Here is a 23,460-nt window from a genome sequence, read left to right on the forward strand (position 1 = left end):
CATATCTCCAGAAGGCTGTAAATACATTAGGGCAACTAAAATTGTGCATGGCCTACATCACAAAACTTACCTGGAAATACTAAAAAATGTTGATGTGTATAGTTTGGAGAAGGGAAGAGGGAACATACAGTAATAGAAACATTTAAATATATAGGGAGGAATGTAATAGGGTGTGAGAATCAGAAAGTGAGAGATTTTGTGTTTTTTCCTGTTGTTTTTTTTTTTTTTTTTTTTTTTGATTGTTTGTTTTTAAAGTGGCAATCCTTTACATGGCAAAACCAGGTTGATATTTGCCATGTAAAGGATTGCCACCGTGGGCATGTGTAGAAGGGGCACTGCTACTGTTGGCATTATGTGTGTAAGCTGCACTGATATGGTGGTTATGTGTATAAAGGGCACTGCGACTGTGGGTATTATTATTATTATTATTACATGCGGTGTAATGACAATAAGATAGTGCTACTGTGTGGCGTATTTTGATTTGGGGTGCTATTGTGTGGCCATGCCCCTTCCTTGTGATACCACACCTTCTTTTTTTAAGGAGCGCACTGTCCCTTTATTAAGTATTGGAGAGAGGGCCCAAATTAATAGTTTGCAGGGAGGCGCCAAACACCCTAGCACTGGCCCTTTGGTAGGGGACAGGATTTGCTTCTGCTTGTGCACATATGTTATGATTGCCAGCCAACAGCACTGGTTTTGCCTATAACACTAACTATAAATATTTTGAATTGGTCCTGGACCACCAATCCAAGGCACCCCTGCAAGTGTCCTGAGGCACCCCAGGGTGCAGTTTGAGAACCACTGGTCTAGTGAGTACCCAGGATAATTATTGTAGCTGGTCTGCGGGTTACAGCTCTCAGTTCCACTTCTAGAAAAAATGCAGCAATGTAATTTGAGTGACAAACTGCAGAGATGAACCCTTTCTGTGACTGCTGCACAGGGATCACACAAACTCTATTCATAGGGCTGACTTCACTTAGGGGAGATGTTCTCACCCCGCAAAGAAGTGCGAGTATATACCGCACTTACGGTACCATTGGATTTACAGATATTTTCTTGCAATACACTATGGGGGTCATTCTGAGTTGATTGCTCGCTAGCAGTTTTTAGCAGCCATGCAAACGCATTGTCGCTGCCCACTGGAGAGTGTATATTCACTTTGGAGAAGTGCGAACACTTGAGCAGCAGAGCGCCTGCAAAATCGTTTCAAAATAAGACCAGCACTGTAGTTACACTTCGTGTGCGTTGATTCTAACAACCGAGGGACGGCTTTTGATGTCACGCACCCATCCAGCGAATGCCCAGCCACGTCTGCATTTCTTCTGCCACGCCTGCATTTTTCCAAGCACTCCCTGAAAACGGTCAGTTGACACCCAGAAACGCCCTCTTTCTGTCAATCTCCTTGTGGCCTGTTCTGTGATTGGAATAATCGCTAGAACTAGTGCAAAACCACAATGGACTTTGTACCCGTACGATGCGCATGCACATTACGGAGCATGCGCATGCACAGATTAGCCATTTTTTTTCAACTGATTGCTACGCAGCGAACAACGGCAGCATGCGATCAACTCGGAATGACCCCCTATATACATAGAAACATGGATTTTTACTGCAGGAATTATGGTTAGTTTAGGGGTATCGGTTAGGGTCAACAGAGGTGTAGCTAGGGGTCCAAGCGCCCCTGGCAAAGTAAGGGACTGGCGCCCCCCCTTTCGATAAAGCATTGCAGTCCATTGGCGGTTACCATGTTGGAGCCACAGCAACTGACCCCCTCCCCCACACGCTGCCCTACATCATCGGCTGGGATTCACTGTTGGTGTGAAGCCACTGGGAACAGTCTGGTAGCATTAGCAGCAGTCTGTGTCATAGATAGGGAAGGCAGAAGGTTAACTAGCTAATAGCAGTCTGTTGGCAGCAGAGGCTGGGCGGGGGGCTGAGAATGAGCCAACGCTGATCAGTGTCCAGTCTGCTTAGACAAAAATATTTTGTGATCAGGGCTGGTTCCAGACCAAAGGAGCCAATGGCAAAAATTTCCTTTGGCACCCCCCCCCCCCCACACACACACACACACACACACACACACACACACACACACACACACACACACACACACACACCAAAAAAGAACATATCCCAGTTTAACATAACGCTATGTGGTGCAAGGTGTGGAGCTGGTTACTTGTATCAGACCTCTGACATTTGCCTTTTCACCCATATTGCATACTTTTTCTTGCAGGTTTTGTCTTAATTCAAGAAGTGTTCTAAGTACTTCAGCTTAGTATCTTTACTGACCCCTCTTTACCCCACACTACATAACTGACCCCTCTATACCCTACACTACATCACTGACCTTTCTATAACCATCACTGCATTACTGACCCCTCTATACAGTACACTGACCTCTATATACCTGCTAGTACATCCCTGATGCCTATATTCCCTAAGTTAAATCCCTGACGCCTCTATTCCCTACGCTACATCCCTGACGCCTCTATTCCCTATGCTACATCCCTGACGCCTCTATACCCTACGCTACATCCCTGATGCCTCTATTCCCTACGCTACATTCCTGATGCCTCTATAACCTACGCTACATCCCTGACGCCTCTATACCCTACGCTACATCCCTGACGCCTCTATACAGTACAATGCATTACTGATCCCTCTAGACCATACATCCTCATTACATCAGAGAGATAGTGAAACACTGGAAAAAATAAGGATAAAGTGGACTACAGAAACTGATGCTCTAAACAAAGGAGAGAGAGAGAGAGAGAGAAAAGCACAAGGGAAAGTGGGCAATCGGAACACCATAGAGAGAGGAGAGATAGAAATGCCTGAAAAAGTAAAGGGGGTTGGGTATGGCATCCGGCGCTCGGGATTCCAGCAGTCACATGATACCTAATCCTAACCCTCTGGGGGGGTGGCGGATAGGGCTAACCCTCAGGGGGTGGCAGCTAGGACTAACCCCCCCCCCTCCTAGTGCCTTCCCTAACACCCGCTCCCCCGGTCCTAACCCTCCCTCCAATACTCGCCTTCGGGATGTTGGCTGTCTGTGTGCCGGCACCAGTCTCCCAAGTGGTGTCAGGATTCCAACATCGGTCAAATGACCGCCGGTATACCGTCTGCCGGGATGGTAAATGTATCCTGAGGACAGGTAGTGAGTGTGGAGGGATAGGTGGTTCAGTAAAATGTAACAGCTCAAACTGCGATCATTCACTAATAAATTGATTTATAGCTCTCCCTTTTTAACCATTGCAGTCATAAAAGCAATGTTTTTTAAACTTTTAAATAAAGCTTGTTAGCTTTCCCAGCACACTGTATATGCTGGGAGATGTAGTTCTCAATATGAAAACATTTAATTACTGTATGAACTCTAATTCCCCAACTGAAACCTCTCACAAACACACACTCCTAAATCTAGTACACACACACACACATTTCCCCAGTACTGACAACTCTCATCACTTCCACACACTGACAACTCCCTCCTGCTCCTCTCCCCACTGACACTGACAGCTCCCTCACAGTCACACACATCCTCCACCCCCCCCACACACACACTGATAGCACACATGCACAAATCCCCCCCTCCTCGACACTAACTGTCACGGACTGCTTGGGCAGCAGGGGGCAGGCTCTGACTTGAAGTGCTGAAATTCAACAGCTCTCTCGAACTTGCAAGGCATGGCTGTGCAGCTGTCTCCAGCCATCTCCTTGCCCACTGTGTAATTTGTGGCGTTCTCTGATGTTCCCCGCTCTGCCTCTACAACCGGCACATAATGTACAGCAGTGGTGACTCCTGAGTATGGGCCTGGAGAACTCCGCCTACCGGGGGGTAGGGATTAATAATTTCAAAGGGGCAGAGCTAGGAGTGAAGCAGTGGACAACAGTTGAGGGGCGTTTCAAACTGTAACAGGGTTGGGACAATTTCAGTATCCTTCCCTCACCGTCTAATTGGTCAGTCCCACGCTGATTGCCATAGCGCCCTTTCGAGACTGCAGAACTCTATCCCTTAGCCACGGTTGGCACAGCTGGATGGTGCCCCTGGCAAGTGCCATCCTGGCCAAGGGGTAGATACGCCCCTGAGGGTCAGGGCCAGCAACAGAAATCTCGGGGCCCAGTGCACTGATATCTCTGGGGCCCCCTCAACCCCCCCTTAACTTGGCAGAGGGATCTTTAAAAAAAATGGAGCCTTTGACTCGGACCGTCAGTGAGGCCGGCAGGTGGTTTTCATACTGGGCAATCCAGCTCTTCGGTGGCGGTGGCAGGGACATTCAGAAAAGGGCCAGCACAGCAACATGCATAATAATGGCAATACAGTATTGACCACAGGGACTGGACAAAGTGATGGGGTAAAAGGAGGGGGGAGGGTTTAGTTGGCCTGTTAATTGTTTTCCTGCTTAAATTGAGCAGTTGGTGGATACACTTTAAAAAGCAATATTGGCACTGTGGCCCCATTATTTCTGTTCTTAATACTTGGAGCCCTGAACAAGTGTCCCCTTTGTCCCCCCTGTCACCGGGCCTGTTCAGGCGTTACCTATGGAGAAGCTGCGACATGACATCCTAGGACACGATACTGCACCATGCATCACCATTATATTTCAGTGTGCCTTGTCAATATTTAAATCTTGTTCTGTGTGACGTGAGTTGTAAATGGTTGAAAATCTCTGTGCTACAGTATCGTCACCATGTAGTTATAACAACACCGCAAAACCACCAAAAGACGTGTTTTGGTAGAGGGACTGCTGGAGGGGCCCATTGGGGCCCCCATTTGCTACCCCACCCCAGTATACCTGTGCTGTAGCCAGTGGAAGGGGCACTATCTTCCCGGTGATCTCTTCGGGAAGATGGTGCCGCACATAGAAAGCAAAGACTCTGGCTGCACTCTCCTGCCCTCGCTCTAAGCAAGGTGATCGGGCCACAAAAGGACCCCTGTCGGACCCCTGCCGGACCCCGGCCTGTGGGCCACAAAAGGATGCATTGGGGGCGGCATGCGGCCCATGGGTTTGACACCCCTGCCCTAGAGTATCAAAATTTGTTTCACGGCACCCCTAGGCCAAAGTTTTTTTTATTGAGAAATTCAGAAAAAAATATAAAATTAAGTAAATTGTGTTTATAGCATGTCATCCTCAGGTTCAGTTATGTTGTGAGGGAATGGTTTTGCCAATTTAATAAAGTATAAATAATTTTAATTGGTCCTGGACCACCAAACTATGCTACCAGTGCAAGAACCCCAGTTTGGAAACTACTGCCATAAAATAAACCTTTTTTGTTTTTTTTAAACTACATGTAATACACCTTAGATCTCAGTTCCTAAAAGGTTTTAAACCCTTGCATACAGTAAACTACACATATTTAAAAATCCTACACCGGGCACAAGTGCTCACGGGCCAATTTCATGGCAGTCTCGGATAGGAGGGCATTGTGGATTCACCAAGGGAATGCTGATGCTGACTCCAAGAAGAAAGGGAGTCTCGCCCCTATGAAGGTGAAGCCTTGTTTGGCGACGGCCTAGTTAATTTGATCTCGGCAGCTCCCGCAGGTAAGTCATCCTTCTTGCCCTATGTTCCCTCTCAACGGATGAAGACGCATCATTATCTGACGCAGTCATTTCGGCCCAATAGATATGCAAGAAGTTAAGATTCCCCTTTCTTTGCAGGTAGAGGAAGGAAAAGAGGGAAGAGGTCTGTAGCCTCTTCAAGATCGCAGGAGCAGAGATCGTCCTCTGCTTCTGCCAAATCCACTGCATGACGCTGGGGCTCTCTTGCAGGAGCCCGCACCAGTGGGGGGCACGTCTAAAACTCTTCAGTCAGTTCTAGATTCATTCGGACCTGGACTCGTGGGTTTTACAAATAGTGTCCCAAGGGTACAAACTGGGGGTTTCAAGACGTTCCCCCTCACCGATTGTTCAAATCAGCCTTAGTCAGCAGGGAGAAGGTTTTTATTCAAGCCTCTTCGTGGTCCAGAAGCCGGACGGCTCAGTCAGACCAATCTTAAATCTGAAATCCCTTAATTTCTACCTAAAGAAATTCAATTTCAAGATGGAATCTCTCAGGGTAGTGATCTCCAGTCCGGGGGATAAAGGAGATTTCATGGTTTTGGTAGACATAAAGGATGCCTACTTATATGTTCCCATTTAGCCACTGCATCAAGCTACCTGAGGTTTGCAATTCAGGATTGTCATTACCAATTTCAGACGTTGCCGTTTGGTCTGTCCACGGCTCCGAGGATTTTCACCAGGGTGATGGCGGAAATGATGGTCCTCCTTCGCAAGCAAGGAGTCACAATTATCCCGTACTTGGATGATCTCCTGATAAAGGCGAGATCCAGGGACCAGTTGGTGCAAAACATCTACTCTCCCTGACAGTTCATCAACAACATGGTTGGCTCCTAAACTTGCCAAAATCGCAGTAGGTCCCAATGACGCGGTTGTTGTTTTTGGGAGTGATACTGGACACAGAAGAGGTTTTCTTCTAGTGGAAAGGCTCTGGAGATCCAGAGTCTGGTCAAACAAATTCTGAAACCAGCAAGAGTGTTAATCCATCAATGCATTCAGTTGCTGGGGAAGATAGTTGCGGCCTACGAGGCCATTCAGTTTGGCAGGTTCCATGCCAGAGTGTTCCAGTGGGACCTGTTGGACAAGTGGTCCGGATCCCACCTACACATGCACCGGAGGATAATCCTGTCTTCCAAGACCAGAATCTCACTCCATTGGTGGCTGCACAGTTCTCACCACCTAGAGGGGCGATGGTTCGGGATCCAGGACGGGATCCTAGGGACCACGGATGCAACCCTCCGAGGCTGGAGAGCAGTCACACAGGGGGAAAACATCCAAGGAAGATGGTCAAGTCTTCCTTGGATGTTTTCATCTCCACATAAATGTTCTGGAGTTAAGGGCCATTTAATAACTGCAGACACAGTACGCACTGGGACGGGTGCCCAGCATCCTCTACGGACTAAGAGAAAAGGATTTACCGGTAGGTATTAAAATCCTATTTTCTCTAACGTCCTAGAGGATGCTGGGTACTCCGTAAGGACCATGGGGATAGACGGGCTCCGCAGGAGACATGGGCACTTTAAGAAAGACTTTAGTTCTGGGTGTGCACTGGCTCCTCCCTCTATGCCCCTCCTCCAGACCTCAGTTTGATACTGTACCCAGTGGAGACTGGGTGCTTTTCAGGAGCTCTCCTGAGCTTTCTGACAGAAAGTATTTTGTTAGGTTTTTAATTTTCAGGGAGCACTGCTGGCAACAGACTCCCTCATCGAGGGACTGAGGGGAGAGAAGCAGCCCTACTATCTGAGTTGCAAGGTCCTGCTTCTTAGGCTACTGGACACCATTAGCTCCAGTGGGATTGGTACGCAGGATCTCACCCTCGCCGTCCGTCCCAGAGCCGCGCCGCCGTCCCCCTCGCAGAGCCGGAAGATAGAAGCCGGGTGAGTATGAGAAGAAAAGAAGACTTCAGAGGCGGCAGAAGACTTCATGATCTTCACTGAGGTAACGCACAGCACTGCAGCTGTGCGCCTTTGCTCCCATACACCTCACATACTCCGGTCACTGTAAGGGTGCAGGGCGCAGGGGGGGCGCCCTGGGCAGCAATATAAACCTCTTTCGCAAAAATATAACATATATACAGCTGGGCACTTTATATATGTATAAGCCCCCACCAATTTTACAGTTTAAGCGGGACAGAAGCCCGCCTCCGAGGGGGCGGGGCTTCTCCCTCAGCACTCACCAGCGCCATTTTTTCTCCACAGCACCGCTGAGAGGAAGCTCCCCGGACTCTACCCTGCTTATACCACGTTAGACAAGAGGGTTGAAAAGAGGGGGGGGGCACATAATTCGCAAATTACATACAGCAGCACTACTGGGCAAACATTAAGTTACTGTTTTATTCCTGGGTTATATAGCGCTGGGGGGTGTGCTGGCATACTCTCTCTCTGTCTCTCCAAAGGGCCTTGTGGGGAAACTGTCTTCAGAAAAAGCATTCCCTGTGTGTGTAGTGTGTCGGTACACGTGTGTCAACATGTCTGAGGAAGAAGGCTATATTAGAGAGGAGCGGGAGCAAATGAATGTGGTGTCTCCGCCGACAGCTGATTGGATGGATATGTGGAATGTTTTAAATGCTAGTGTAAACTCATTGCACAAAAGATTAGACAAGGCAGAAGCTTTGGGACAGTCAGGATTTAAACCCATGCCTGATCCTATGTTGCAGGGACTGTCAGGGTCTCATAAGCGCCCACTATCCCAGATTGTTGACACAGATACCGACACGGATTCTGACTCCAGTGTCGATTACGATGATGCAAAGTTACAGCCAAAATTGGCAAAATCCGTTCGATTTATGATTATGGCAATAAATAAGATTTTACTTACCGATAAATCTATTTCTCGTAGTCCGTAGTGGATGCTGGGACTCCGTCAGGACCATGGGGATTAGCGGCTCCGCAGGAGACAGGGCACAAAAATAAAGCTTTAGGATCAGGTGGTGTGCACTGGCTCCTCCCCCTATGACCCTCCTCCAAGCCTCAGTTAGGATACTGTGCCCAAACGAGCGTACACAATAAGGAAGGATTTTGAATCCCGGGTAAGACTCATACCAGCCACACCAATCACACCGTACAACTTGTGATCTGAACCCAGTTAACAGTATGACAAACGTAGGAGCCTCTGAACAGACGGCTCACAACAATAACAACCCGATTTTTTTGTAACAATAACTATGTACAAGTATTGCAGACAATCCGCACTTGGGATGGGCGCCCAGCATCCACTACGGACTACGAGAAATAGATTTATCGGTAAGTAAAATCTTATTTTCTCTGACGTCCTAGTGGATGCTGGGACTCCGTCAGGACCATGGGGATTATACCAAAGCTCCCAAACGGGCGGGAGAGTGCGGATGACTCTGCAGCACCGAATGAGAGAACTCCAGGTCCTCTTTAGCCAGGGTATCAAATTTGTAGAATTTTACAAACGTGTTCTCCCCCGACCACGTAGCTGCTCGGCAGAGCTGTAATGCCGAGACCCCTCGGGCAGCCGCCCAGGATGAGCCCACCTTCCTTGTGGAATGGGCCTTGACAGATTTAGGCTGTGGCAGGCCTGCCACAGAATGTGCAAGTTGAATTGTGCTACAAATCCAACGAGCAATCGTCTGCTTAGAAGCAGGAGCACCCAGCTTGTTGGGTGCATACAGTATAAACAGCGAGTCAGATTTTCTGACTCCAGCCGTCCTTGAAATATATATTTTCAATGCCCTGACAACGTCCAGCAACTTGGAATCCTCCAAATCGCTAGTAGCCGCAGGCACCACAATAGGCTGGTTCAGGTGAAACGCTGACACCACCTTAGGCAGAAACTGAGGACGCGTCCGCAGTTCTGCCCTGTCCGAATGGAAAATCAGATATGGGCTTTTATACGATAAAGCCGCCAATTCTGACACTCTCCTGGCTGAAGCCAGGGCCAGTAGCATGGCTACTTTCCATGTAAGATATTTCAAATCCACCGATTTGAGTGGCTCAAACCAATGGGATTTGAGAAAATCCAAAACTACATTAAGGTCCCACGGAGCCACTGGGGGCACAACCGGGGGCTGTATATGTAGTACTCCTTTTACAAAAGTCTGGACTTCAGGAACTGAAGCCAATTCTTTCTGGAAGAAAATCGACAGGGCCGAAATTTGAACCTTAATGGACCCCAATTTGAGGCCCATAGACAATCCTGTTTGCAGGAAATGTAGGAATCGACCCAATTGAAATTCCTCCGTGGGGGCCTTCCTGGCCTCACACCACGCAACATATTTTCTCCAAATGCGGTGATAATGTTGTGCAGTCACCTCCTTCCTGGCTTTTACCAGTGTAGGAATGACCTCTTCCGGAATGCCTTTTTCCCTTAGAATTCGGCGTTCAACCGCCATGCCGTCAAACGCAGCCGCGGTAAGTCTTGGAATAGACACGGTCCCTGCTGAAGCAGGTCCCGTCTTAGAGGTAGAGGCCACGGATCTTCCGTGAGCATCTCCTGAAGTTCCGGGTACCAAGTTCTTCTTGGCCAATCCGGGGCCACGAGTATCGTTCTTACTCCCCTTTGCCGTATAATTCTCAGTACTTTTGGTATGAGAGGCAGAGGAGGGAACACATACACTGACTGGAACACCCACGGTGTTACCAGAGCGTCCACAGCTATTGCCTGAGGGTCTCTTGACCTGGCGCAATACCTGTCCAGTTTTTTGTTGAGGCGAGACGCCATCATATCCACCTTTGGTTTTTCCCAACGGTTCACAATCATGTGGAAGACTTCTGGATGAAGTCCCCACTCTCCCGGGTGTAGATCGTGTCTGCTGAGGAAGTCTGCTTCCCAGTTGTCCACTCCCGGAATGAACACTGCTGACAGTGCTATCACATGATCTTCCGCCCAGCGAAGAATCCTTGCAGCTTCTGCCATTGCTCTCCTGCTTCTTGTGCCGCCCTGTCTGTTTACGTGGGTGACTGCCGTGATGTTGTCCGACTGGATCAACACCGGCTGACCCTGAAGCAGGGGTTTTGCCAGGCTTAGAGCATTGTAAATCGCTCTTAGCTCCAGTATATTTATGTGAAGAGACATCTCCAGGCTTGACCATACTCCCTGGAAGTTTCTTCCCTGTGTGACCGCTCCCCAGCCTCTCAGACTGGCATCCGTGGTCACCAGGACCCAGTCCTGTATGCCGAATCTGCGGCCCTCTAACAGATGAGCACTCTGTAACCACCACAGAAGAGACACCCTTGTCCGTGGCGATAAGGTTATCCGCTGATGCATCTGCAGATGCGATCCGGACCATTTGTCCAGCAGATCCCACTGAAAAGTTCGTGCGTGGAATCTGCCGAATGGAATCGCTTCGTAAGAAGCCACCATCTTTCCCAGGACTCTTGTGCATTGATGCACAGACACTTTCCCTGGTTTTAGGAGGTTCCTGACAAGTTCGGATAACTCCCTGGCTTTCTCCTCCGGAAGAAACACCTTTTTCTGAACCGTGTCCAGAATCATTCCCAGGAACAGCAGACGTGTTGTCGGGGTCAATTGAGATTTTGGAAAATTCAGAATCCACCCGTGCTGTTGCAGCACTACTTGGGTTAGTGCTACTACGTCCCCCAGCTGTTTCCTGGACCTTGCCCTTATCAGGAGATCGTCCAAGTAAGGGATAATTAATAAGCCTTTTCTTCGCAGAAGAAACATCATTTCGGCCATTACCTTGGTAAAGACCCGAGGTGCCGTGGACAATCCAAACGGCAGCGTCTGAAACTGATAATGACAGTTTTGCACCACGAACCTGAGGTACCCTTGATGTGAAGGGCAAATTGGGACATGCAGGTAAGCATCCTTGATGTCCAGGGACACCATAAAGTCCCCTTCTTCCAGATTCGCTATCACTGCTCTGAGTGACTCCATCTTGAACTTGAATTTTTGTATGTACAGGTTCAAAGATTTCAGATTTAGAATAGGTCTTACCGAGCCGTCCGGCTTCGGTACCACAAATAGTGTGGAATAATACCCCTTTCCCTGTTGTAGGAGGGGTACCTTGACTATCACCTGCTGAGAATACAGCTTGTGAATGGCTTCCAATACCGTCGCCCTGTCTGAGGGAGACGTTGGCAGAGCAGACTTTAGGAACCGGCGAGGGGGAGACTTCTCGAATTCCAACCTGTAACCCTGAGATACTATCTGCAGGATCCAGGGGTCCACCTGTGAGTGAGCCCACTGTGCGCTGAAATTCTTGAGTCGACCCCCCACCGCCCCTGAGTCCGCTTGTAAAGCCCCAACGTCATGCTGAAGGCTTTGCAGAAGCCGGGGAGGGCTTCTGCTCCTGGGAAGAAGCTGCTTGGTGCACTCTCTTACCCTTTCCTTTGCCTCGGGGCAAATATGACTGTCCTTTCGCCCGCTTGTTCCTATAGGAACGAAAGGACTGCGGCTGAAAAGACGGTGTCTTTTTCTGTTGGGAGGGGACCTGAGGTAAAAAGGTGGATTTCCCGGCTGTTGCCGTGCCCACCAAATCCGATAGACCGACCCCAAATAATTCCTCCCCCTTATACGGCAATACTTCCATATGCCGTTTGGAATCCGCATCACCTGACCATTGTCGCGTCCATAAACTTCTTCTGGCAGATATGGACATCGCACTTACTCTCGATGCCAGAGTGCAAATATCCCTCTGAGCATCTCGCATATAAAGAAAAGCATCCTTTAATTGCTCTAAAGTCAATAAAATACTGTCCCTATCTAGGGTATCAATATTTTCAGTCAGGGAATCCGACCAAAACACCCCAGCACTGCACATCCATGCAGAGGCGATGGCTGGTCGCAGTATAACACCAGTATGAGTGTATATACTTTTCAGGGTAGTTTCCAGCCTCCTATCCGCTGGATCCTTGAGGGCGGCCGTTTCAGGAGACGGTAACGCCACTTGTTTTGATAAGCGTGTGAGCGCCTTATCCACCCTAGGGGGTGTTTCCCAGCGCGCCCTAACCTCTGGCGGGAAAGGATATAATGCCAATAACTTCTTTGAAATTAGCAGTTTTCTATCGGGGTTAACCCACGCTTCATCACACACTTCATTCAATTCGTCTGATTCAGGAAAAACTACAGGTAGTTTTTTCAGACCCCACATAATACCCCTCTTTGTGGTACATGCAGTATCAGAGATATGCAAAGCCTCCTTCATTGCCGTGATCATATAACGTGTGGCCCTACTGGAAAATACGTTTGTTTCTTCACCGTCGACACTAGATTCGGTGTCCGTGTCTGTGTCGACAGACTGAGGTAAAGGGCGTTTTACAGCCCCTGACGGTGTCTGAGACGCCTGTACAGGTACTAACTGGTTTGCCGGCCGTCTCATGTCATCAACTGATTTTTGTAATGTGCTGACATTATCACGTAATTCCATAAACAAAGCCATCCATTCCGGTGTCGACTCCCTAGGGGGTGACATCACCATTACCGGCAATTGCTCCGCCTCCACACCAACATCGTCCTCATACATGTCGACACACACGTACCGAGACACAGCAGACACACAGGGAATGCTCTTATCGAAGACAGGACCCCACTAGCCCTTTGGGGAGACAGAGGGAGAGTTTGCCAGCACACACCCAAGCGCTATAAATATATAGGAACAACCCTATAGAAGTGTTGTCTCCCTTATAGCAGCTTAATATATATAAAAAACGCCAAAAAAAGTGCCCCCCCCTCTCTGTTTTACCCTGTTTCTGTAGTGCAGTGCAGGGGAGAGTCCTGGGAGCCTTCCTCGCAGCGGAGCTGAGCAGGAAAATGGCGCTGTGTGCTGAGGAGATAGGCCCCGCCCCCTATTTCGGCAGGCTCTTCTCCGGTGTTTGTGAGACCTGGCAGGGGTTAAATACATCCATATAGCCCCAGGGGCTATATGTGATGTATTTTTTAGCCAGAACAAGGTATTCTCATTGCTGCCCAGGGCGCCCCCCGCAGCGCCCTGCACCCTCCGTGACCGCTGGTGTGAAGTGTGTGACAACAATGGCGCACAGCTGCAGTGCTGTGCGCTACCTCATGAAGACTGAAAAGTCTTCTGCCGCCGGTTTCTGGACCTCTTCACTTTTCGGCATCTGCAAGGGGGTCGGCGGCGCGGCTCCGGGACCGGACTCCATGGCTGGGCCTGTGTTCGATCCCTCTGGAGCTAATGGTGTCCAGTAGCCTAAGAAGCCAATCCATCCTGCACGCAGGTGAGTTCACTTCTTCTCCCCTAAGTCCCTCGTTGCAGTGAGCCTGTTGCCAGCAGGACTCACTGTAAAATAAAAAACCTAAAAACTTTTTCTAAGCAGCTCTTTAGGAGAGCCACCTAGATTGCACCCTGCTCGGATGGGCACAAAAACCTAACTGAGGCTTGGAGGAGGGTCATAGGGGGAGGAGCCAGTGCACATCACCTGATCCTAAAGCTTTATTTTTGTGCCCTGTCTCCTGCGGAGCCGCTAATCCCCATGGTCCTGACGGAGTCCCAGCATCCACTAGGACGTCAGAGAAAAAGATGTTTTGCACATCACAGAGGAACCCCCTGTCGCTGACAAGAGGGTACATATGTACAAGGGAAAGAAGCCTGAGGTAACCTTTCCCCCCTCACACGAGCTGAACGAGTTATGTGAAAAAGCTTGGGAATCTCCAGATAAAAGACTGCAGATTTCCAAAAGGATTCTTATGGCGTATCCTTTCCCATCAACGGATAGGTTACGATGGGAATCCTCCCCTAGGGTGGACAAAGCATTAACACGCTTATCCAAGAAGGTAGCCCTCCCGTCCCAGGATACGGCTACCCTCAAAGAGTGTGCTGACCGCAAACAGGAGATTACCCTGAAGTCCATTTATACACATTCAGGTACCTTACTCAGACCGGCAATTGCGTCGGCCTGGGTGTGTAGTGCTGTAGCGGCATGGACAAATACCTTATCTGAGGGGATGGATAGCCTAGACAAGGATACTATTTTATTGACCCTGGGGCATATAAGAGATGCTGTCCTATATATGTGTGTATGCAAACTACAGGTGGTGCTGCAGGGCCCACACCCTTTTACTTGTCTTGTAGAGCAGCTCTGAAGCTGTTACAGTGCCCAGCTGCTGCAAGAAATCAGCTTGAATGCTTCAGGGGCTTGGGCATGGCCAACATGAGCCCCACACCGAAGGAGGGTGGGGGTGTTTAATGCAAACTTGGGGTTATCCAAGCGCCGCAAAAGGCCGCCATGCCCTGCATGCCCCTTTTCTCTTTTCATATACAGATGAGGGTTCCAGCCAACTTTGGCCCACTGCTTGGATGACATCACCGTATGCAAATCCGTCTGCTGCAGACCTTCCCCCAGGAATGCTTGCAATAGTTGTTGCATATGGTTTAATGTCTGAGGGTGCTTCAGTATTAGGCAGCCTTCTGCCCTCCCATGTTCATCTGAAAAGATGTGGTCTCCCTGCAGTTGTTGTCCCCAGACGAGAGTTCCCTTGTGCTTCCTCAGTTAAATCTCCTTAACTTGACGGGGGTGTGCCCGAGCAGCCGCCCTCCCCAGCCCTATCCCAACACATACTTATCTTGCATATGAGATCTCTTGATCATGAAGATAGTTCTCACAGGTTGAGGTTCATCCTGGCCCCGCTCCCCGCTGGAGATCGCTGATGGGGACAGCAGCGGGGCTTCAGCAGAAGGGTGAGTATGTGTGGCCAGAGACCTCCCTTCCCATGTGCAGGCCTGCAGAGTCTGCCGCGCAGGATGGGGCATGTGGCACTCTTTCTCCCAGGGGCTCTTCCAGATGTAGCTCCTCAGCAGTATTTTTCCCGGGCTGCGCGGCGCTCTCCCCGACTGGCATCCGCCCTGGAACACTGCCTTCCTCAACGCAACATCAGCAGGGGGCCCTGGCCTCATCACCATCCCAGGTCTTTCTCATGTATGTATCATGTATGTGTGTGTGATATATGTATGAATCATATATGTTTGTGATATATATATATATTCCATAGACAAAAAACCTTACGGTTTCACATGTCCCATTAAGGCTTCTTAGACATGATCGAAATTTCAGAAACCTGTTGTAACTCTTCCACTCAAACTCCAAAAAGCAATGAAATTCCGATCATTAAGGCTGACGCCTTAATGGACGTGTTCCTTGCGCAATACAGATATGGTATGCCATCACAGCCTGTGGGTAAGTGCAGATTCAGCACTCTCACAGAGTGAGATTGCTGTCACTCACACAATGGTGGAGCTGCTAATTCACAGATTTGTGTGCTCATTGGAATACACACATGCAGTCTATGCAACTGAAGGTCTGAGCAGTTTTGTGGTGCTCCCATCCCACACAGTGCCCACAACCATCCCATTCAGTCAACACAACAAATCCACCTTGTTACAACATCCTTCTAACTCCATACATCCATCTCACTTAGTATACACATTTAGCTCCCTCAAACATCTTGGTTAATTGCTAAACTATAAAACCCCATCTACAGTCTATGCATCTACACTTACTTCCCCTATACACCCCCATGCTGCCCGGTCTTCCCCAATCCCTACTGCTGTGTTCTCCCATCTGTGCTAGTCTGTACTAACTTATCTGTACCATCTGTCTTTCCCCACCTGTGCATTGTCTGTACCACCGTTTCCTTCTCTCTGTGCTGCTCAGTGTTTCCTTCTTCAACGTCACTCTGCCTCCTCCAGTACATGGCACACTGTCTTCTCTCCCATCTGCACCAGTTTTCTACCCATCCATGCTAGTGTTTTAAACCCATCTGCACCATTTCCCCCATCTGCACCGCTCTGTCTCCCTTCCCATACTTGCTGCTTAATCTACCCCCTATCCACACCACTCTTACCCTATTCATGTAGCTGACATCCTGAAGGTAAATTTAGTGGATCCTGCGCTCTTGGCAGGGGGATAACCGCCACAGCCCACCCCCCAGTGGTCCGGAAACGCCTCCGTTGTGCAGACCATGCCCTGCCAATGGCATTCTAACGCTGTTTGCACGCCCCCCTCCTTCCCCGCAACCACCTCTGCCTATCAATCAGGCAGGGTGATAGCATCTCACTGGGCTCCTGGGGTACGCACGCGCAGTGCGGCCATTGCACGTGCGCACCTCACAAACTAATTCAGACTGCAATCGCTGCTGCTGCTGCGGTCTGAATTACCCCCTGTGTTTCTCTGTCCCCCCCATTAGTGCTGCTTAGTGTTCCCTCTATCCACACACTTCTGTTCCCCCATCCACACCGCTCTCCTCCCTCCAATCAACAACACTCTTACCTCATCTGAGCAGCTTTGTCTTCCGCTCAGACCTTCAGTTGCATAGACTGCATGTGTGTATTCCAATGAGCACACAAATCTGTGAATTAGCAGCTCCACCATTGTGTGAGTGACAGCAATCTCACTCTGTGAGAGTGCTGAATCTGCACTTACCCACAGGCTGTGATGGCATACCATATCTGTATTGCGCAAGGAACACGTCCATTAAGGCGTCAGCCTTAATGATCGGAATTTCATTGCTTTTTGGAGTTTGAGTGGAAGAGTTACAACAGGCTTCTGAAATTTCGATCATGTCTAAGAAGCCTTAATGGGACATGTGAAACCGTAAGGTTTTTTGTCTATGGAATTTCATCGCTTTTTTTAAATTTATTTTTTTTATTCAGAAATGTAAAATTTCACTGTAAGAATAAACATTTGATTTTTTAAATGTTTAATGAAAATGTTCGTATAACATCACTGTTCTGTGCAAAATTATTTTATTAACCAAACCAAATTGTTTAAGGTCCGTACACACTTAACGATTTAATGAGCGACGTCGCTCATTTTATCGTTAAGTGTGTATGCAGCCAGCGACAAACGATGCGCGGCCCCGCGGGTCGGCAACAATCTTCGCTGTCGGTAGGGCATGCAGGAAGGATGTGGACTGTCGTCCACGACCTTCATGCAGGGCTGGCGGGGGCGTGACGTCACTGAGCGATATGAGCGGTCATATCGCTCAGTGTGTACAGTCGGCCGCCGGCCGGCCCGGGAGGGGAAACATTAGACGATGTAGCTCACAGAGCGACATCGTTTAATGTGTACGGGCCTTTAGACTTTGGTCAAAATATTTTGCTGCCTTTGCAGCTGATGCAGGGAGGGGGGTAGGCGGCAGCAGCCTGTAACTGAGGCTGGAGGTAGGCGTGAAATGCATTGCTTGTACGTGTGAGTGCGTGGTGTCAGGTGCTGCGCGTGTATATGTGTGTGTGTGTCAGGTGCTGCGCGTGTATATGTGTGTCAGCTCCTGTGTGTATGTGTGTGTCAGGTGCTGCGTGTATATATGAGTGTGTCTGATGGTGCGTGTGTATGCGTCAGCTGCCGCACGTGTGTGTGTGTGTGTGTCAGGTGTTGCGGGTGTATATGTGTGTGAGTATCAGGTGCTCCACGTGTGTACAAGTGTATGTCTGGTGCTGTGCATGAATACGTATGTCTGTGTCAGGTGATGCGCGTGTACATGAGTGTGCGTCAGGTGCTGCGCGTGTACGTGAGTGTGCATTAGGTGCTGCGCGTGTACATGAGTGTGCGTCAGGTGCTGCGTGTGTACATGAGTGTGCATCAGGTGCTGCGCATGTACATGTGTGTGCGTCAGGTGCTGCGCGTGTACATGTGTGTGCCTCAGGTGCTGCACGTGTCTATGTGTGTGTGAGTAAGGCACTGCGTGTGTATGTGTGTGTCTGATGGTGTGCGTGTATATGTATGTGTCAGGTGCTGCGTGTATATGCATGTGTCAGGTGCTGCGTGTATATGCATGTGTCAGGTGCTGCGTGTATATGCATGTGTCAGGTGCTGCGTGTATATGCATGTGTCAGGTGCTGCGTGTATATGCATGTGTCAGGTGCTGCATGTTTATTTTATTGTGTCTGATGCTACGTGTGTGTGTGTCAGGTGCCGCACGTGTATGTGTGTGTGTCAGGTGTTGCGCGTGTATGTGTGGGTCAGGTGCTGCATGTTTATTTTATTGTGTCTGATGCTACGTGTGTGTGTGTCAGGTGCCGCACGTGTATGTGTGTGTGTCAGGTGTTGCGCGTGTATGTGTGTGTCAGGTGCCGTTCCCCTTCTTCCCATCCCAGCTCTCTCTGTAGAATACAGCTCTGCACCCAGAGAGAGGGAAAGACTAGGGGGCTGATCACTGCACTGCTCACTTTTTGGTCATGAGTTCGGCCTCCTGTTTCTTCCAGTGCTGTGTTCCTGCAGCCTAGCCCTCCCTGTTGTGCCAGAGAATCAGCCCTTCCTTCCCCTGACAGAGAGAGAGAGCCCGAGGCAGAGACACTCTTCCCGTAGCTGGCCTACCCCCAGTACTTCAGCACTGGCCATGCGGCAGTCAACAAAGGAGACCAGCAGGGGGTTCTGGCAGCATCAGCTGTGGCCGCAGCTGGATCGGGGAGGCCTGCAGTGTCTGAGGTGGGCAACACTTCCTCCGCCGCTGTCACCTTCCCCTGCCAGAGAGAAAGCCAGAGACATACCCTTCCCGCAGCTGGGATACCCCTAGTACCTCAGCGCTGGACAGGCAGAAGTCTATGGAGGGGACCGGCAGGGGTTTCGGGCCGCAGCAGTAGCAGCGGCCGCAGTCAGATCAGGGAGGCCTGCAGGGTCAGAACTGGGCAGCACTTCCACCAACACTGTCACCTCTGTGCTGGGCATGTACACCAGTCCGTACGGATGGAGGTGTCCACAACAGGCAGCAGTATAATGAGTCAGACAAACTCATTACACACTGCCCACTGCTGCGCCGCATGCCCTCGATGGAGGAAGCCTAGATGCGGTCCCCAGCGGCAGCGAGGGAGAAGGGTGATCACATCACCCTTCAACCCGGCACCTCATAATCAGCTGGGGATCTGCAGTAGCTTCATCTCTCTCTTCCTCTCCCTCTCTGACAGCACAGCAGCCCCTCTGGGTCCCATGTAGCTCTGCCCCCCTGCTCACAGTTCACTCGGCCTCTCCTGATTAAAAAGAAAATAAGAGCCTGACCTGCTGCTCAGATGCGAGGAGGGGACGGGCGGTAGGTCCTCTGTGAGTACACTACACAGTCAAAATTAACTCTGACTCCTCACAACAGTGTGGACTGCAGGCGACGTCAGATGCCAATTTGGGTGTGCTTGCCGCACTACCTGCCCATCAAGCCCAACGTGGCATTTTGTATTAGGAACCCTATAACAGCATTCCGACATCCCTCCCTATACACTGCCGCTCTCATACATCCGTACACCTCCACTCTCATACATCCGCACACTGCCGCTCTCACACAACTGTACACTGTTGCTCTCATACATCCATACACTGCCGCTCTCATACATCCGTACAACCCCGCTCTCATACATCCGTACAACCCCGCTCTCATACATCCGTACAACCCCGCACTCTTACAGCCGCACTCTTACAGCCGTACTCTTACAGCCGTACTCTTACAGCCGCACACTGCCGCACTCTTACAGCAGCACACCGCCGCACGCATACAGCCGCACACCATCGCACTCATACAGCCGCACACCGACGCAGTTATACAGCCGTACATTGCCGCTCTCATACATCCGCACACTGCCGCTCTCATACATCCGCACACTGCCGCTCACATCTATACATACATAGCCTCCATACATCTACACATCCAATCCCCACGCAAGGGAACACTGAAATCACTATCACTTTTCCCCGGGGTGTGACCACAGCCAGCCACTACTCCGGCCACCTTCTTGTGACACCAAAATGCATCTTACCTATCATCAGGGTGGTGCTGCTGCTGGGGGCAGGTTGCTGCCTCAGTCTCCTAGTTGGTGCTGCGATTGGAGGGGGTACTGCTTCCCTGTGCAGCCACTGTCTCCCGGATCATCGTGCCGCTGGCTGAATTGCAGCTTGACGCTACTGCTGCCGGGAGTAACAGCTTCCTGGCTGTTGTTGCTGGTGGCTGCCTACTGCTCATTGCCGCCGGAACACTGACCGGCTCGGTAGTGATGCTGGCGGAGGAGTAGTGGCGGTGGGGTGGTGCCTGCTCCCTTCCCTCGAGCATGCCGCAGTGTAAAAAAAAAATAATAGAGAGCATACCAGGGTGAGTCTGTATGGATCACAGTGATTACACGGGGCACAGCATAAGGACACCTTGCTGTGAGGGGCTCTGCCCACACAGATTGCTGCACCCTCTCTGATGTCAGCCGCTGCCCTCTCGTTCTCTGGGCGGCCAGTTCCAGTGTGAGGTAGGAGAGGAAGAGAACACACAGGTGTTAGGCGCCGTGGTCCGCGATGTCCTCGCGGCCCGGCGCCTAGCAACTAGGGACGCCGAGCGTGCTAGCCGCCGGCTCCCTAGCAACGCTAGGACGCCGGGCGCGCTGAGCCGCCTGGACCCTAGCAACGGGGACGCCACGGATGGACTGCGCTCCCCTTGCAGGGTCAATCAAGTGAACTACACACACACACTTGTCTTCTGGTCGTGCAGCAAGGCAGCTGCACGGCATTGTGCTAATCAGGCTCTGAACTTCTGATTGAAGGACTCCCTGCTAAATACCTTCCCAGTGCTTCACACAGACGCCGGTAATAGCTTCCTGCATGCTGCTTTGGTTTGCTGACGTCTGTTCCAGTTCTGCTGTGTCCGGTCATTCCTGTCCTCAGAGTTCCTGAATCTTAGTGTTGTCATCTCTTCCCAAGGAGTCTTCCAGTCCTCATTTACCCGCAACAGTCGCTAGAGGATCTCGTGTGGTTTTCGTGAGTGGCGGCTCTGCCGCGTGCTGCGGCCTAGGCCGCTTTATTTTGTATTCTGTGTTGGTGCATTTGCGGAGGTTTACGCTCCCACACTCCTCTCCGGAACTCGCCGGTGCCGGGTAGAAGAGTGGACAAGTGGGTATTTTGGTTGTCCTTTTCCCTGGCGGTTTTCCGCACATACTCTAGTTTAAAGTTAGTTTTGAGCCCCTGGCTTTGTTGTTTAGTAGAGGGCCCCTTGTTATCACCCTGTCTCGGATTTCTCTTTGTCTCCCATTAAGACCTGAGGGGGCATCGGAGTTGGGCAGACGTTATCCGCCCTTCAAATGCGGCTGCCATGGGCCCAAGCAACCATAGTCTCGCAAGAGATTTCTGACAGCACGGGCGAGACAACGGAGATAGGGCGCCAGGGGCTATTCCCGTTCCCACTCCCTTTCCAAGCATTACGTTCCAGTACTCAGGTCCTTGCTATAAGATATCCCCAGACCAGAGTATTGGAATCATAACAGGAGAGCAGCCCTGATATATAACAGAGGTGGAAGTTCTATAGGCAGCAGAGACGGAGACCAGCCAGCCAGTCTCCCAGTGCCCTGATCACTACACGCCGCCAGCACAGCATTACAGGAGGGTCCTATAGTGCTGCCCTGAGCTAACAGGTGTGTGTACCAGTGTGCTGCGCCCTGGTGTCTCTGAGAGGGGTGAAGTCACCGTGCCGCTTTAGTATATGGCTTTTCCTTAGTACTGTAAGTTACAGCCCTGCACTAGTAGTGGCAACTCTGCCTTATGTGAACCTGTGAGGTTATTTTCCTATTTACAGAATAACCGGGGAGAAGGCGGCCATATTGCGGCTCTCAAGAGAAGGCACTCTAGTACACCCCCTGCTGGCGGCCACTGCGCAGGCGCAACAAATTGAAATGCCCGATCTCTATAATGGGGCATATTTCTCTTAATTAAAAAAAACCTGTAACTTTCTGAAAAACCACAACCCCAAAAGGCACTTCACAGGGACATGCTCTATCTAATAAAACAAACCCCAAGTCATATATATATATATATATATATATAAAATAAGATTTTACTCACCGGTAAATCTATTTCTCGTAGTCCGTAGTGGATGCTGGGACTCCGTAAGGACCATGGGGAATAGCGGCTCCGCAGGAGACTTGGCACAACTAAAGAGAGCTTTAGGACTACCTGGTGTGCACTGGCTCCTCCCCCTATGACCCTCCTCCAGACCTCAGTTAGGATACTGTGCCCGGAAGAGCTGACACTAAGGAAGGATTTTGAATCCCGGGTAAGACTCATACCAGCCACACCAATCACACCGTACAACTCGTGATATTATACCCAGTTAACAGTATGACAACAACGGAGCCTCTGCACAGATGGCTCTCAACAATAACCCTTTTGTTAACAATAACTATGTACAAGTACTTGGGATGGGCGCCCAGCATCCACTACGGACTACGAGAAATAGATTTACCGGTGAGTAAAATCTTATTTTCTCTGACGTCCTAAGTGGATGCTGGGACTCCGTAAGGACCATGGGGATTATATCAAAGCTCCCAAACGGGAGGGAGAGTGCGGATGACTCTGCAGCACCGAATGAGCGAACTCTAGGTCCTCCTCAGCCAGGGTGTCAAACTTGTAAAATCTTGCAAATGTGTTTGACCCCGACCAAGTAGCAGCTCGGCAAAGTTGTAAAGCAGAGACCCCTCGGGCAGCCGCCCAAGAAGAGCCCACCTTCCTCGTGGAATGGGCTTTTACTGATCTAGAATGCGGCAGTCCCGCCGCAGAATGACAGTCCTGTACCACAAATCTGAGGTACTCCTGGTGAGGAGAGTAAATGGGGACATGCAGGTAAGCATCCTTGATGTCCAGTGATACCATGTAATCCCCTTCCTCCAGGCTTGAGATAACCGCCCTGAGCGATTCCATCTTGAACTTGAACCGTTTTATATACGTGTTCAAAGATTTAAAATTTAAAATGGGTCTCACCGAAACGTCCGGTTTCGGTACCACAAACATTGTGGAATAGTAACCCCTTCCTTGTTGAAGGAGGGGTACCTTGACTATCACCTGCTGCAAATACAGCTTGTGAATTTGCCTCCATCACAGCCTCCCTGTCCAAGGGAGATGTTGGCAAGGCAGATTTTAGGAAACGGCGAGGGGGAGACGTCTCGAATTCCAGCTTGAATCCCTGAGACACTACTTGTAGAATCCAGGGATCCACCTGTGAGCAAGCCC

Source organism: Pseudophryne corroboree, unplaced genomic scaffold, assembly GCF_028390025.1.
Source record: "Pseudophryne corroboree isolate aPseCor3 unplaced genomic scaffold, aPseCor3.hap2 scaffold_321, whole genome shotgun sequence".
Taxonomy (NCBI): domain Eukaryota; kingdom Metazoa; phylum Chordata; class Amphibia; order Anura; family Myobatrachidae; genus Pseudophryne; species Pseudophryne corroboree.